This window comes from Convolutriloba macropyga, chromosome 14 (assembly GCF_964194025.1).
Source record: "Convolutriloba macropyga chromosome 14, txConMacr16.3, whole genome shotgun sequence".
In the NCBI taxonomy this organism is placed as follows: Eukaryota; Metazoa; Xenacoelomorpha; order Acoela; family Convolutidae; genus Convolutriloba; species Convolutriloba macropyga.
Genome location: NC_134481.1, coordinates 11,951,794 through 11,964,934, shown reverse-complemented (window position 1 = coordinate 11,964,934; position 13,141 = coordinate 11,951,794). Strand labels below are relative to the sequence as shown.

Genomic DNA, 13,141 nt, shown 5'->3' with positions numbered 1-13,141 from the left:
TATATTTTAAAAAAATAAAAACACTGAAGACATTTAAAAACGAACAATTTGCTCCAAAAACAAAGTAAATTTTCCTTATGAAGCAATTTTATGAACCGAACAAACCTGAACCGATATTAGTACACTTTGCTGCCTGCATCCAGAATTTTGAATACCTAAAAACTGGACAGACCAACAATGAAAACAGCCCAGGGAACGCTCAGATCAGTTGAAAAATATGTTGAACATCCGTACTTTTCAACTGATCTGAGCGTTCTCTTGGCTGTTTTCATTGAAGGTATTTTCAGTCTTTAGATATTCACAATTCTAGTACACTTTTTTTGCTGGATGCAGGCAGCAAAGAAAGTGTACTAATATCGGTTCATAATATCGATTCATATAGAAAACAGTTCCAGTGATCTTGTATTTATAAAAACTACGTGTTAGTATTAGTCGTTTTGCAACAACCATTTTCCACAAAATTTGTAGTTTTTTTTCAAGTTAAGTTGTCAAATTTGGGGTTTCTGGTGAGCCATGTCGCGCAGTCAAAAAATAATAAGCTGAACAGCTCAGCAGAAACAAAAATGCTTCGTGTCAGCAACATTGGAGAAAATGAACAGGAAATCAAAAATCACAAGGCTTGTTTCTATTGTGAGAATATGTTTGTAACTTATATAACATTGAACTTATATTTTCAGCTCAATTTTCTAATACGTAGTTGTTCACATCAATGATTGTGAAGAAAATTATGTAATCGAGTTGAGAACATTAAACAAACGAACGGGACTATAAGCAATTTGAGCAATCTGTGCCAAAATTTTTGAAATATCTCTAACACCACAAAATAAGAAAAGGCAAGTTCCAAAAAGCTTGCAAGCTGATTGAAAGCCACAAATATTGTAAAAAATTGTTCAAAAAAATTTTAAAAAATTGATGTTTCTGATTTCGTTTTAATTTGAAAAACGTTTAAATATAGAGTGAAAAAAGCCAAATTAGTTCTAGCTTCTACAATTCTGGCCTCATAAGTCCTTGCGAAGTGATTTGTTGCGATACTAAGGGGAGACATCTTGCATTGTGAGACTAAATTTCCGTTACTTTACTTTTTTGTTTTCATCTTCTAAAGAAAGGCTCTTCCCCTTAAACTGCTTTTGAAGGACGTTTTCATGAGGCAGAAAAAAATTCCTCACCAACTACGATTTTTTGGTTATTAGTGAAAAAATTAACCATATACGCTCCGGTGCGGAGTCGGTAAATGGCCAAATTTGGGGAACATCTGTGATCTTGATTTAGCTTCTACGCCAGTGTTTTGAGCAATCGAAACATGTTCTGCTGATTGAAGAACTTTTGTTCATCCAACATTTATAATTTTCTCTTTTTAGGCAAAGCAGAAACAAGTTTTACCATTTAATTTTTTTGAGAATATGAATTAGATGCGTGCATGTTTAGGTAGCTGCCTCAAAATAATTAATCCAACTCTTCTGCGTGGACAAAATTTTCTTTTAAAATTAATTTTCTGGCCTTTTCCGAGACAAGTACTGAGTACTCTAACATTTTTCTCCGAAAAGGTAAATAGCTTAGATATTTGTACAAAGAACCGACTCTTGTGAGACCCGGCCAGAAAACTCAAAAAATTTTGCTAAAAGTTTCGCTATAATAATCCCACGGTGAGGTCCAGGACCCAAGACCCATGTCGATCAGACCAAAAATCAGTTATGGGCCAGACCGAACAGGCTTTGCCAACTTTGGGCCAGACCGAGCAAACTCAGGGATAGACTCCGCAATAGACCAAAAAGACCAAAGTTTAGACCGATTTTGTTTGTCATGGCCAGACCGACTTAAATATGTAGAGTTACATTTAAAAAATAGTACTTATGCGTTTTAAACTTTAGGCCCAAAAATTAACTTATACTACATCGACTGTTTTTTAAACACGAAATTGTCATATCCAAGAATCACGGAGTATTCAGTAAGCAACATTCATTGTTTATTTCTCTGCTGTTAAGTTGCTAGTTGCTAAAGATCGGCTGCTGCCTAAAAACGATCAATACAGGGCTCAAATAATTTTTTTGCAGAAAAACCACGAAATGCTTCCCTCAACAGAAAAAGTTGCTATCTTATTAGAAGAGGTCTTGAGCAAAACACGCACCGTTTTTAACACCATGTTATCCAGCGATGAAATTAATATCACCTCCAACAGCGCCACACGCATCTTCATCGAAAAAAAATGATTGACAAAAAATACACGAAAACAGAGATCAAAATCGCAAACATAGTCCCTGTAAACACAGCACCACCAAATATTTAATCAAGCATCCAGAACTTCAGTCAAAATGGACAAACTAAGAATAGTGCAATGGTACTGCCAAGAACTAATCAACAAAATGGTTGACTTGGCCTTAATTTTAACGAAATTGACATGAATATGGTGTGTGTAAACAAAACCCAAAGTTGGTAAAAGAAAACTATCCCAAATAGTTACGTGGTAGCAGCTGAAACTTGCTCTAAAAACATCGCGGATCTCTCATTTTAAAAAAGAACAACATCATTTTAAAGCAAAAATAAAAAGGTACAAAAAGAACTTTTGGTACAAAAGAGATGAAATCAGACGAACCATTGAAATCTTAAAAATAAGTTAAGCTGCCCTTGATTAAAAACTTTTGATTTTTTTCCGTCTACAAATGTCGAGCCAAGCCCCTGGATGTAGAAAAAATTTTCGAAGAAAGAATGCAAAACGATTTTACATGTGACGACTTTAACTCTTCACATCAGGAACTAAACTTTTCGTAAACATCTTAACAGCAATCCATTTACATACCAATCATCAGACCATAAAAGCAAAAACACGCCGGATTTGCACATTTGCGATATTTATTTGCTTGAGCTTTTCAATGAGCCTTTTTACTGTATCAAATAATATAGGAAGCAATCATAGAATAACAATGGCGACAGTTAACATGAATTTGAATGATTTTGAAGGACAGGGAAAACAAAATGTTTCACACGAAGTCGAATAAAACTTTCAGACGCTCAAGGAAAGGGTTTCATATAATCAAACTTTTAGCCCCCGCGTTACTCAAGAAAAAATGACATCAATCAATTGTGAAAAAAAATGTAAATTTACATCACGAAGCACTCGAAGACTCTTCCATTAATACAAATCTGTTTCCATACAGTTTTGAGACACAAAAATTGGTGAAATGGGAAAAAGCTAACAGAACTAAAAATCGCAGCCAGGGATGAACGCAACAGAAAAAAATCACTAAGAACAGAAATAATTCACCTCCAGAAGAAAATAAAACGATCCATAAGAAAACGCGAGCAGAAAAGAATAGCTAAAAAAGTTGGAATTGCTGGTGACAAAAGCAGCCATGGGTTCTCGAAAGCGATTAGCGACCTAGCCATTGAGAATCAGTCAAAACACAAAAACCACGGACTACCCAAAGTCAGTTTACAAAGTGCATTGCAGTCGCAGTCCCTGAAAAAAAATAAAATCTTTGAACAAATGCTAAATGACCCAAGGCCGTACCCCACAACAGATTCACAAATAGCTGATCTACACTGCACAACTATTGACATTGAAGCGCGGTTTTTGATAGGCTCAAACTCAGAGAGAGAAACGCGGAGCTATAGCAACAGTAAAAGACTTTGAAGAACTTCTAATGTGTTTGAGAAAATCATGCCACAGAACTGACAGAATCTGTTACAGAATTCTTAAAGAGCTACCAAAACGTTATGGCTATAATAGATATTCTGTTGTGCAGCCAAATCAACAACTCGTATGTCTCTGTCAATTGGAAGGATTCGCCGATAAAAATGCTGCCAAAATAAATTAAGGATCGAACAAAATCAGAAAAGTAGAGACCCATTAGTCTGACCAATTATCTAGCCGAAAATCTGTGAAATTGTAGTGAAAGATATATAGTCATGGAACTTTGTGAATCCCACAATGTACTCAGTGAATTACAAAAGGCTGACAAGAAACATTGCTGCACAACATACATACAACCTCTTGAAACTCGTGCAACAAGTAAGTGAAGCTTCTCAGTGGTCTAAAATGGTTGAGATGGTTTGATTAGACGTTGAAAAGCTTTTGATGCGGTCTCGGGTCTTGGATTGATCCATAAACTAAAATCAATAGGGCTTAATGTATCCCTCATAAAGTGGATAAAATTTTCTTATCACAGAGAAACGTATACGTCAAGATCAACTCTGCTATTCAAAAAAGTTTTTGCCCAGAAGCCGGTGTCCCAAAAGGATGTGTAATATCTCTAATTCTTTTCCGCTTCTATGTTAGGTGGTTGCTCAAAATGGAAGCCTAAGTCTTACAGCTTGCTGAAGATTTTGCTTCATATTACAGATCACGTTCCTCCAAATTAATCCAAGAAAATCTTCAATCATTGCTAAAAACCCTTCCGAACTGGTGCGATTTACTGAAAACCAAAATTAATCTAAGTAAAACTCAATACATGATCTAGAAAAATCCCTAAGAAAGACTAGGCTCTAAACCTGAAAATCAAAGTAGTGCCCATTGGTGAGACGAAATAACTAAAATTCCCAGGTCTCACTCTCAGCCATTTTTCAAGCGGAAAGACTACTGCAACAACCTAGTAATGTGAGCAAAGAGCAGAATATTTCAACTCTGGAGACTAAGCAAATTAAACAGAAGTTCTGTTTTCAGTCTGCAAATCCTGGATTAGCTTTTTGTTCTTGTACGCAAATGCTTGCTAGCTGGACCATGCCCAAACGCTCATCAACAAAATTCAAAACGTTCAAAGTCGAGCACTAAGATTTTGCCTCCGAAAATCAAGATGATACAGAGCCCCAAAGACTCACGAGACCACTGACAAAGCAAACATACCACCGTTCGGAGAAACGCGGACCAAATTAGCCAGAGATTATATTAAAGGGGCAGAAAACACGGTATATTGTCCACAGTAGATTTAATAAGCAAAAAGAGGCATAAGTAATTGATCAAAACAGCTGAATATTGGGATATATTAGGATCAAACCTCATTGCACCACAGACTGTAATACCCATTCCTTTTCAAAAGTAGTTTCGAAGGCAGCATAAAACGGAAGAGGAAAATTAGTCAAAACTACTAAATAAAAACAAGTGAAATCAGATAACTGGTAAAATGAAAACAGAAAACAAAGACAAAACAACAAATCGATATATTGGTCTTCAGTCTAAACCTCCAAACACACAGCACAACAACGCAGTTGCGAAGCTGCCAAATTGAATCAACAAAATTCATGCGACTACGGTTCGTTTCCTAGTCGGGCCAAAAGAAGTTTTTCTTTGTCTCAATTGTACCGTGAATTTAAAGGCACAAAGCCTTTTTAAGTGAAAACTTACAACATCTTCTGTTTTCAACACTCGGACTAAATTGTATACGGCTAGCCCTTTGCCAAGTCATTTTGGGGCTGGAAACAACACTCTTCAATCTATCCAACTTCCCTTTCAGACAATCTGCGCTTTCAGTCTTTTTCATTTCAGCCAGTCGCTCTCCTATTTAATTCGGGGCCGAACCAATCAAGTGAGTTTATTAGATTGTTGGCACAAGGTAGATCATCATACGCAATCTTCGCTTGTCTCTCCATCTTTCGTGTCTATCATTTATTTTACTACAATCCACTGATTAAGCAAAAACATACAAAGTCTCCATTAGACGAAGAAAACGTCTTATTATGTGCTAAGCGTCGTTTGGTTCAGTGGTTATATGGATTTCGTCATTGCAGCACTTTTAATAAAGCCCTTCCGCAATTGTTATTTTTATTTTTTCAAAATCAAACAACGTTTGTTTCATTTGTCACTCTCCTTTTTTTATCACCAAGTTCTAGCACCTTATCCCTCCTAGACGGACAGTTGTTTATAACAAAAAACAGAGTTACTTGCTTCTTTTGGTCGGGAACTTAATATCGGCTTTATATTGGTAGGAAATTAATTCGTAATGCAATCGGAAAAGAAAAAGCAAAAGATATGATGCATCTTACGTTGAACTTAGCGCTGTCAGCTAACATGTCATCAAAAATAGGAGCGTCAAAAATATGTTCGAAACCTCATCCAGATCAATTTAGTTTTTTCGCAATTTTTCCCACGATTCGAAAATCAAAAATTGTAACGATAAAACAAAACAACTTCAAAAAGAGAAGACCATTTAGTGCAGTATGCAGTTACCGAGCAATATTCAAACATCCCGACAATGAGTTTCGAGCCCCACCAACGTACAGCAAACAATTAAACTTGTAAAATCCTAAACTTTCAAATTTTTCATTTGATGATTAAACAGTTACTTACATTGCGAAACTGAAACTTGCCGCTAACACCGTGTTCTACGAGGCTAGGCAGGTAATCAAGCCAATATCTTTTTAAAATGCCAAGTCCAGCCAGTACAGGAACTTCTTGGTGCATGGAATGGCTGAAAGCACCTGAGGCAGAAGAAGTCCTTTGATACAGCGAGAACAGAAACTCAGGTTTCAACTTAAAACTTTTTCTCAACGTGAATTTTAAGATGAAACTCTTTCTTAATGTGTATAAGACTTCTTTTGCCGAATAGTTGTACCTAAATTGTGTATATGTGGTGCTCAGAAAAAAACTTTTTTTTGCAGAGTACTGGCTACAGTATTGACTTGGATATCTGGGCTGTGATCGGTCCGATTAGTTTGGTCGGACGCTGATTCGAGCTAATTTTCTGAATATCACCTCTTCAAAGAGGTTAGAAAACTGAAACTATTTTACGGGGTCACACCAGAAAACAGGTACCGAGCACACCAACGTATGGGTATGGGCCAAATCGAACCGACCAAATTTTGGGTATTGGCCAGACTGAACAGTCAAAAAGATGGTTATGGGCCAGCCTGAACAGACCGACAATTTGGTACGGGCGAGAACGATCAGACCGAGATTCAAGTATGGGTCAGACCAAAATTTGGTATGGGCCACACGAATGATGCGACCCAAACTCAGTCCAGACTATGATAGAGAGTCGCACTGGTCTCTTGTCCGCGGTCCAAGTCCGTCTGCCTCATACTTGTCTTGTGTCGCGGTTCCCATTCTGGGATTCCTGCGCAATCGAGGCAAATTAAATAATTTTGATCAGGCCACTTCTCTGAAAATAATTTCAAATCATTGGGCCGCATTACTTAGGAAGACCCTTTTGTCAAGACTAAAGGCTAATTGAACAAAATAGACTTGTTCAACAAGTAACACAGCTCCTGCAAATTTTCTCTTAAAACAGATTGAAAACATTTTAAAAAACAATAGGGGATAAAGCAGTTTTCGGAGTTACAACTAGTCTAAAACTAGAGCTTCCAGTAGAGGAAATCTATACCTATAGGTTCAACTAATCTATTGATACAAAATGCAATTTGAGAACATTTCAGAACACAAACTAAATCGGAAATCACTTGAATGGTTGACAGCGAAAGATCTGGCTTATCTTCGTTAGCATTAAAAATGTTAAAAAAGTATTGACAAAATGATAGGCTAATAAAGTTTTTTCGAGTATTTGAAATTTTGATACTATTTTTGTAGAGGAAAGTCTGAAAGACAATTGTTTTTCTGGCTTCGGATTTTAAGTAACGTGACATCATAGAAGTTTTTGACCAAATAAATCGACATATAATGATCGAAGCACTCAGAAAGCAGTTTTCTAAATGGTTTATTGCACTATTGATTCAAGTTTCGGCTACATAGAATCAACAAAATCGTAGTTACATTTAAATTTTTGTTGCACTTTTTGAAAAAAAAACTGATAGAAAGCAGAAAATTTACATAAACATTTTTTGTTCTGTTTGAATAACCCTTCAATCTTTATAGACTATTTCTATAACTATCAATCTGTATATAATTAACTCAGGTTGCAAATTAGGTCTACAACAATAAGGAGCTATAGACATTTAATCAGGACAAACCGAAATGTAATTAACATTAGTCTTACCTGAACTCGAATTCAAACAATAACGCGTTCATAAATTCAGAAAGAAACAAAAGAAATAATTCGATCAAACAAAATTTACGATTGAAGCAAACAAATAAAAAGATTTGATCCGTTTTTTTGTAGATTTGCTGGTCAAAAAATCTGTCAAAAATGTGTGTATTTTGGTGAAGAAATTCAATACCGACCGAGTGATAAAATATAGAATGATAGATTTGAAAAAGGAAAGCTTTTTCCTTGTGGTTAGTTGTGCCAAGAGCGCTTTTTGTTTTGTAGTGGCAGCGATCTGCCAAATAAGTAAACAAAAATAAACAAAGAAAAGAGAGGAAAAGAGCAGAAAAGTGGCACCTCAAATCAAAAATGAATCAAATTTCGCTGGGAAAAATTTACTATCGAAAACAAAACACAGGTAAGGTGTGTAGTATATAACCATGTTAAAAGGCACGGATTCTTTGTTTTTTTTGCAACGCATACGTAAGAGGTTTGATGGGGGGTGCATCAAAATTTGGAATTTATGGAAAAATAGCTTTTCTGTTATAAAATTTGGCAGATTTTTGGTGACGTTTTTCAAATGGGGTGAAGTAAATAAACAAACAAACAGACAAGCAAAAAGACAGACAGACAAGCAGCTCAAGATAGAATAAACATTGGAAAAACGATACCTTTCATAATCTCGTTTTCCCTTATTATAATAAAACCGAGGATAATAATAAAAAGGAGAGAGAGAGTTATAACTAATATTACGCAACCACAAACTGGCAGTACAGTGGTAATACTAAACCCCAACCGGCTTTCATCATAAAATCAACAACAGTTGGGGTTGGGTGGGGCGGGGGGGGGGTTGATGTTGGTATTAGATAGGTTATTATGCTTCAGGTGAAATCAAATTTAGGGAAGTCTGTGTTGGTTGCAAACACAGTAAACAAGTAAACATTTGAGGGAAAAACCAGCTCTGGATATGAATAGGAAATATGGGGAATTGAAATATTATTTTTGGCTTCCCTATTTTTTTCCTCCGATTTTTTTATTAACTGTTACCAGTTTCTATCAGACCACTGCTAAGCAAATACAAAAATCAATGCAGAGCTGCGAATTTGTATACAGAGCGTATTAGAAAATGGTTAAGTAATACTTAAACGCTCATTTCTGGAAATAGAGAAAGAATCTGAGCGAAATTGGGAGAATAAATTGGGAAAATAAAAGAATAGGAGAGAGAAATACATTACGATCGCAGTTAGAGAAGGCTATCCTCAAATTGGCCGACGGGGAGTTTAGCCGACGCAATTTTTTAATTATAAGCCGACAACCTGATCGCACACGAATTGTAATTGTTCAACAAACTAACTACTGATAATTTGGCCAATCAGATTTTTTGACCAATCAGAATTAAGCTGCCGGTTAAGTTTCTTAATTTTAGAAAATCTTGTCGGCTAAAATCCCCGGTCGGCCAATATTACTAGCGCTGTTAAAAATCATTGTTGGAAATAGGCAAATTCGCGTAGCGCCAAATTCGCGCAAGCCGAATTAAAATTAAGCCAATAGTCAAAGCAAGAAGAAAAGTTATGTAATTATTATGTAATTAATATCCTCCAGAAATATTGCGTTATTACCAAAATTTGATGAATTGGTTATTAATGCCCATTTGTAATGTATTCCAGAACACGAGCATAAAATACGCCAAGTTTTGAACAAATCGAGTTTTTGAGCTTATTTTGTTACTGTTAATACCCCACCTATCATGAATGTCATGCCCCCCCCCCAAAAAAAAACAGTCAGGCGTGCTTGCTTACCATCTTGTCATCTTGTTTAAAAATGAGTTTTATAAGTACTTAAAATGGTTATCAACAACGTTTTAGCTAAAAGTGAAGCACAGCAGGATAAATTGAATTTAATATTTTAAATTTTAGCTGAATGTTTAATCGGCGGATCGGATTCGGATTTTTCATCTGAAAAAAAAACCGTGTTTTGTGGCTTCTGTTTTCGATATAGTTACCTATATGGTTTCAGCAATTTGTGCACATCAAACATGAAGGTTTTTTTTAAAGGTCTTCTCAAGGTCACACCAACACACCCCCTCCCCCCCCCCCCCCCACTCCCACTTTTCAACGTCTCTTGACACACCAATTTTAATTTTATTCAGAACTGTAGGCGTTCTGATTTAATTTTTCATATTCTTCTAAATGCCCGTTCGACCTAATTCGTTAAATCCACGGGCCAAATTTTAATAGATGATCACACGTTTATTCCCCTTAACCAAATGTTTAGGGGGCTAAGCTTCATTATGTTGAAATAGCCAATTGCAAAATATGGTGATAGAGATATTAGCCGACAGGTGGTTTAGCCGATTGCGAAAAATGAGAAATTCGGTCGACAGCTTTATTCTGATTGGCCGATAAATCATTGGTCAAAATTTCGTTAGCTCGTCCCACCATTACAATGGCGATGTCCACAGTCGGGTTGTCCTCTTCATTTCTGTTTTTTGGTTGTCGGCTAAACCCCCCTGTCGGTCAATTTGACGATGGTTGCAAAATGCGCATTAAACACCCGGTATGTGCCAGCAAAGCCTTGAAGTAAAGCGGTTCAATAATAATCCATAGTTGGCAAAATTCAATAACAGGCGGCTGACAATTTTGACCTTCATACCTGAAATTGTTTTGCACCATGGTGCTAGTTATTACTTTTATGCATCAAATGCTGCTATCACGACAGTTCAAGTCAAGTTTATTATGTAAAAATGCCGTCCGACGCACTGGTCTCGATATATCGCAGCTAACTTGTCATATTTTTCAACATTTTTTCTAGATCTCGACCAAAAAAGCCAATTTTTTCTATGCTGTTGTAAAAATCCGGCAAAGTCTCTCAAGATAGAGGGTTTTTGCAAGGACAATTTTTAGTTAAGAGTTTGACTAAAAGCATTCACTGTAACCGATACTTTTGGGAACAATAACTTTCTTTATTTTTGAAACGTTTTCTAATCAATGTAACAAGGCTATCTTGATTGAGTTTTAGGATACTATTAAGCCTTACAGCTGAGCTGCAAATCTGAGTAGGACTCTCAAATGACTTGTAGAATCTTGCGAAGTACGCCACCGGGAAAAGACTAAGACTAAGACTCGTTAGATCAAATAATAGGTACTGTCACCTGTGACAATGTGTGGATGCAGTCAACCTTGCCAATAAACATTTCTGGCCTCAGAGCGACAATCGCAAGAGCAATACAGAGCCGCATATGTGGCCTCAATGTTAGCATCTGATGACTTGGTTCAGAAAATTACAAACCAGCGCGCGTCAGACAGTAGAGTTTTTAAGGAACTCTATGCAAGCCTTGAAACTTTCAACCCGAATTCCTACACACAGAAGAAAATTCAAGAAGCTGTAGATACTGAAAAGTTTTCTGAGCTGCTAAGAAATCAGTCGTCAAACAGAGAGAAAGCAAGACTGCAATCACTCTGTTTGCCTCATTCCGGCGCATGGCTTGCGGCACCTCCAGTTTCTGCCTTAGGTCTCCATCTGAGTCCCAGTGAATTTCAAATTAGTGTCAAATACAGACTAGGTATTGCAGTTTATGAAGATGAAAGAAAATGCCCTTACTGCAGGTCTGGGACCCTTGACATTTTTGGTGACCACGCCGTCATCTGTCCCGGAAGATGGGATGCAATTTCTCGGCATGACAGGATTCGTGACCGTTTTGCATCAGCTTGCTTAGCAGCTAACTTGTCCCCAGTCATCGAAAAACGGAACCTTATTGCAGGAAAAGGTTCTCGCCCTGGCGACATATTTCTGCCTTTATGGAAATCAGGTCGTCCAGCTGCTCTAGACGTCACCGTAACTTCTCCACTGCAAACAAACATTATAAATCATACGGCAGAGAAGTCTGGTTACGCGATTGAAGCAGCCGAAGTGCGAAAGTATGCACAACACGAAAAAAATTGCTCTGAACAAGGAATTTTGTTTGTTCCTCTCGCTGTTGAGTCATTGGGTGGTCTGTCAGTTACTCTCAAGAAAACGTTAAAGCGCATAGCTCTGTTAGCTGACAGCAGGATTTATCAGTAGCAGGGACATGCTATCGCTTTTGATAGATTGGCTCAGTCCGTTTCCGTTGTGATTGTAAGAGGATCGGCTACAATGTTGCTTGCACGAGTCCCGTAACCCCAGCTTTCGCAATATTTTTGGACAAATTCTATTGTGGGCAAACATTGTGATCTCCAAGAAGATTGTAGTCTTTTGAGAAGTGTCGCCGAATGAGAGGGGACCTGCGTTTTTGTAAATATTGTCTCACCCAATGAGCGGGGAGAACATAAATAATTTTCAAGAGTTCAATGAAGACTGAAACGAGAAGAATTCTGAAACTTAAGGAGAACAGGACTGATGTTATAAAGAGCGATTGAGAAGAATGAAGATTTCTTCAACCAAAAACACACTTATTTGAACCTTTAATGAGCAAAAACTTTTGATTCCGAATCAAAGTTTGATAACAAAGATTTGTATTACTTCACGATTGAAACTAAGACTAACCTGTTCAATAGTCCATGTTCGTACTGCCTTTACACTGCTCTAACCCGGGTCGAGGTGTCAACACTAAAAATCGTTAAAAATGTATGATTTGCGGTGAATGCGGTGAAAAGATTTAACAAAATGCTATTTTTAGCGCTGAATGCGGTGAAAATAAAAAACCCACCGCTAAAAACGGCAAATCTTACAAAATTTCAACGCAATTGATTTTCATAACGTTTATTGAAGTTGATTTAAATTCACAAGAAAATACCGTGAAGTAAGTAATAGATGGCGCGGAGGCATAAGAAGTTGTTGACATGAAGGAGGTGAGAGGTTCGAACCTGTGTCAGGGTGTTTCTTTTTCGTACAAAAAATCCGGTGAATGTGAAGAAAAGTTTTACCGCTATAAACCGCAAATCATACAAAAATTCACCAATAGAAAACGTAAATAATACAGCAGATTGCGCAAACGAAAATTTCAGCGCTTTTACCCGCATTCATTGCAAAAAGATGCGGGCGCTTTGCAGGAATTTTTTTCTCCGCTATTCACCGCAATTCTTATATTATTTTTTCAACAAAACCTCAATCCGGGAAGAGCTGTCATTAGCAGATAATCACGCAAGCAAAAAACACAATTTCAGGTGAGCCACAGTTTGATTTTTGGTATCCTTTGCTAATATGCATTGCAAACCTGCATATACTATGACAGCCCTTGTCGATTACCCCAATTA

General features: G+C 37.0%; 1 protein-coding gene across 2 annotated transcripts in view; it reads right to left on the bottom strand.

The window, feature by feature from the left end:
* Positions 1 to 13,141, bottom strand: part of LOC142353204 (sodium/calcium exchanger 1-like) — a 115,682-nt gene that overhangs the window by 48,511 nt on the left and 54,030 nt on the right. Inside the window, exon 1 of one of the 2 annotated variants that reach the window (XM_075405423.1) lies at positions 7,920 to 8,720. The exons of the other annotated variant lie outside the window; for it this stretch is intronic. The gene's annotated coding sequence lies outside the window, so the exon portion shown is untranslated. Of the gene's footprint in view, positions 1 to 7,919; positions 8,721 to 13,141 lie in introns of those variants that run through there. 2 annotated transcript variants of the gene reach the window in all.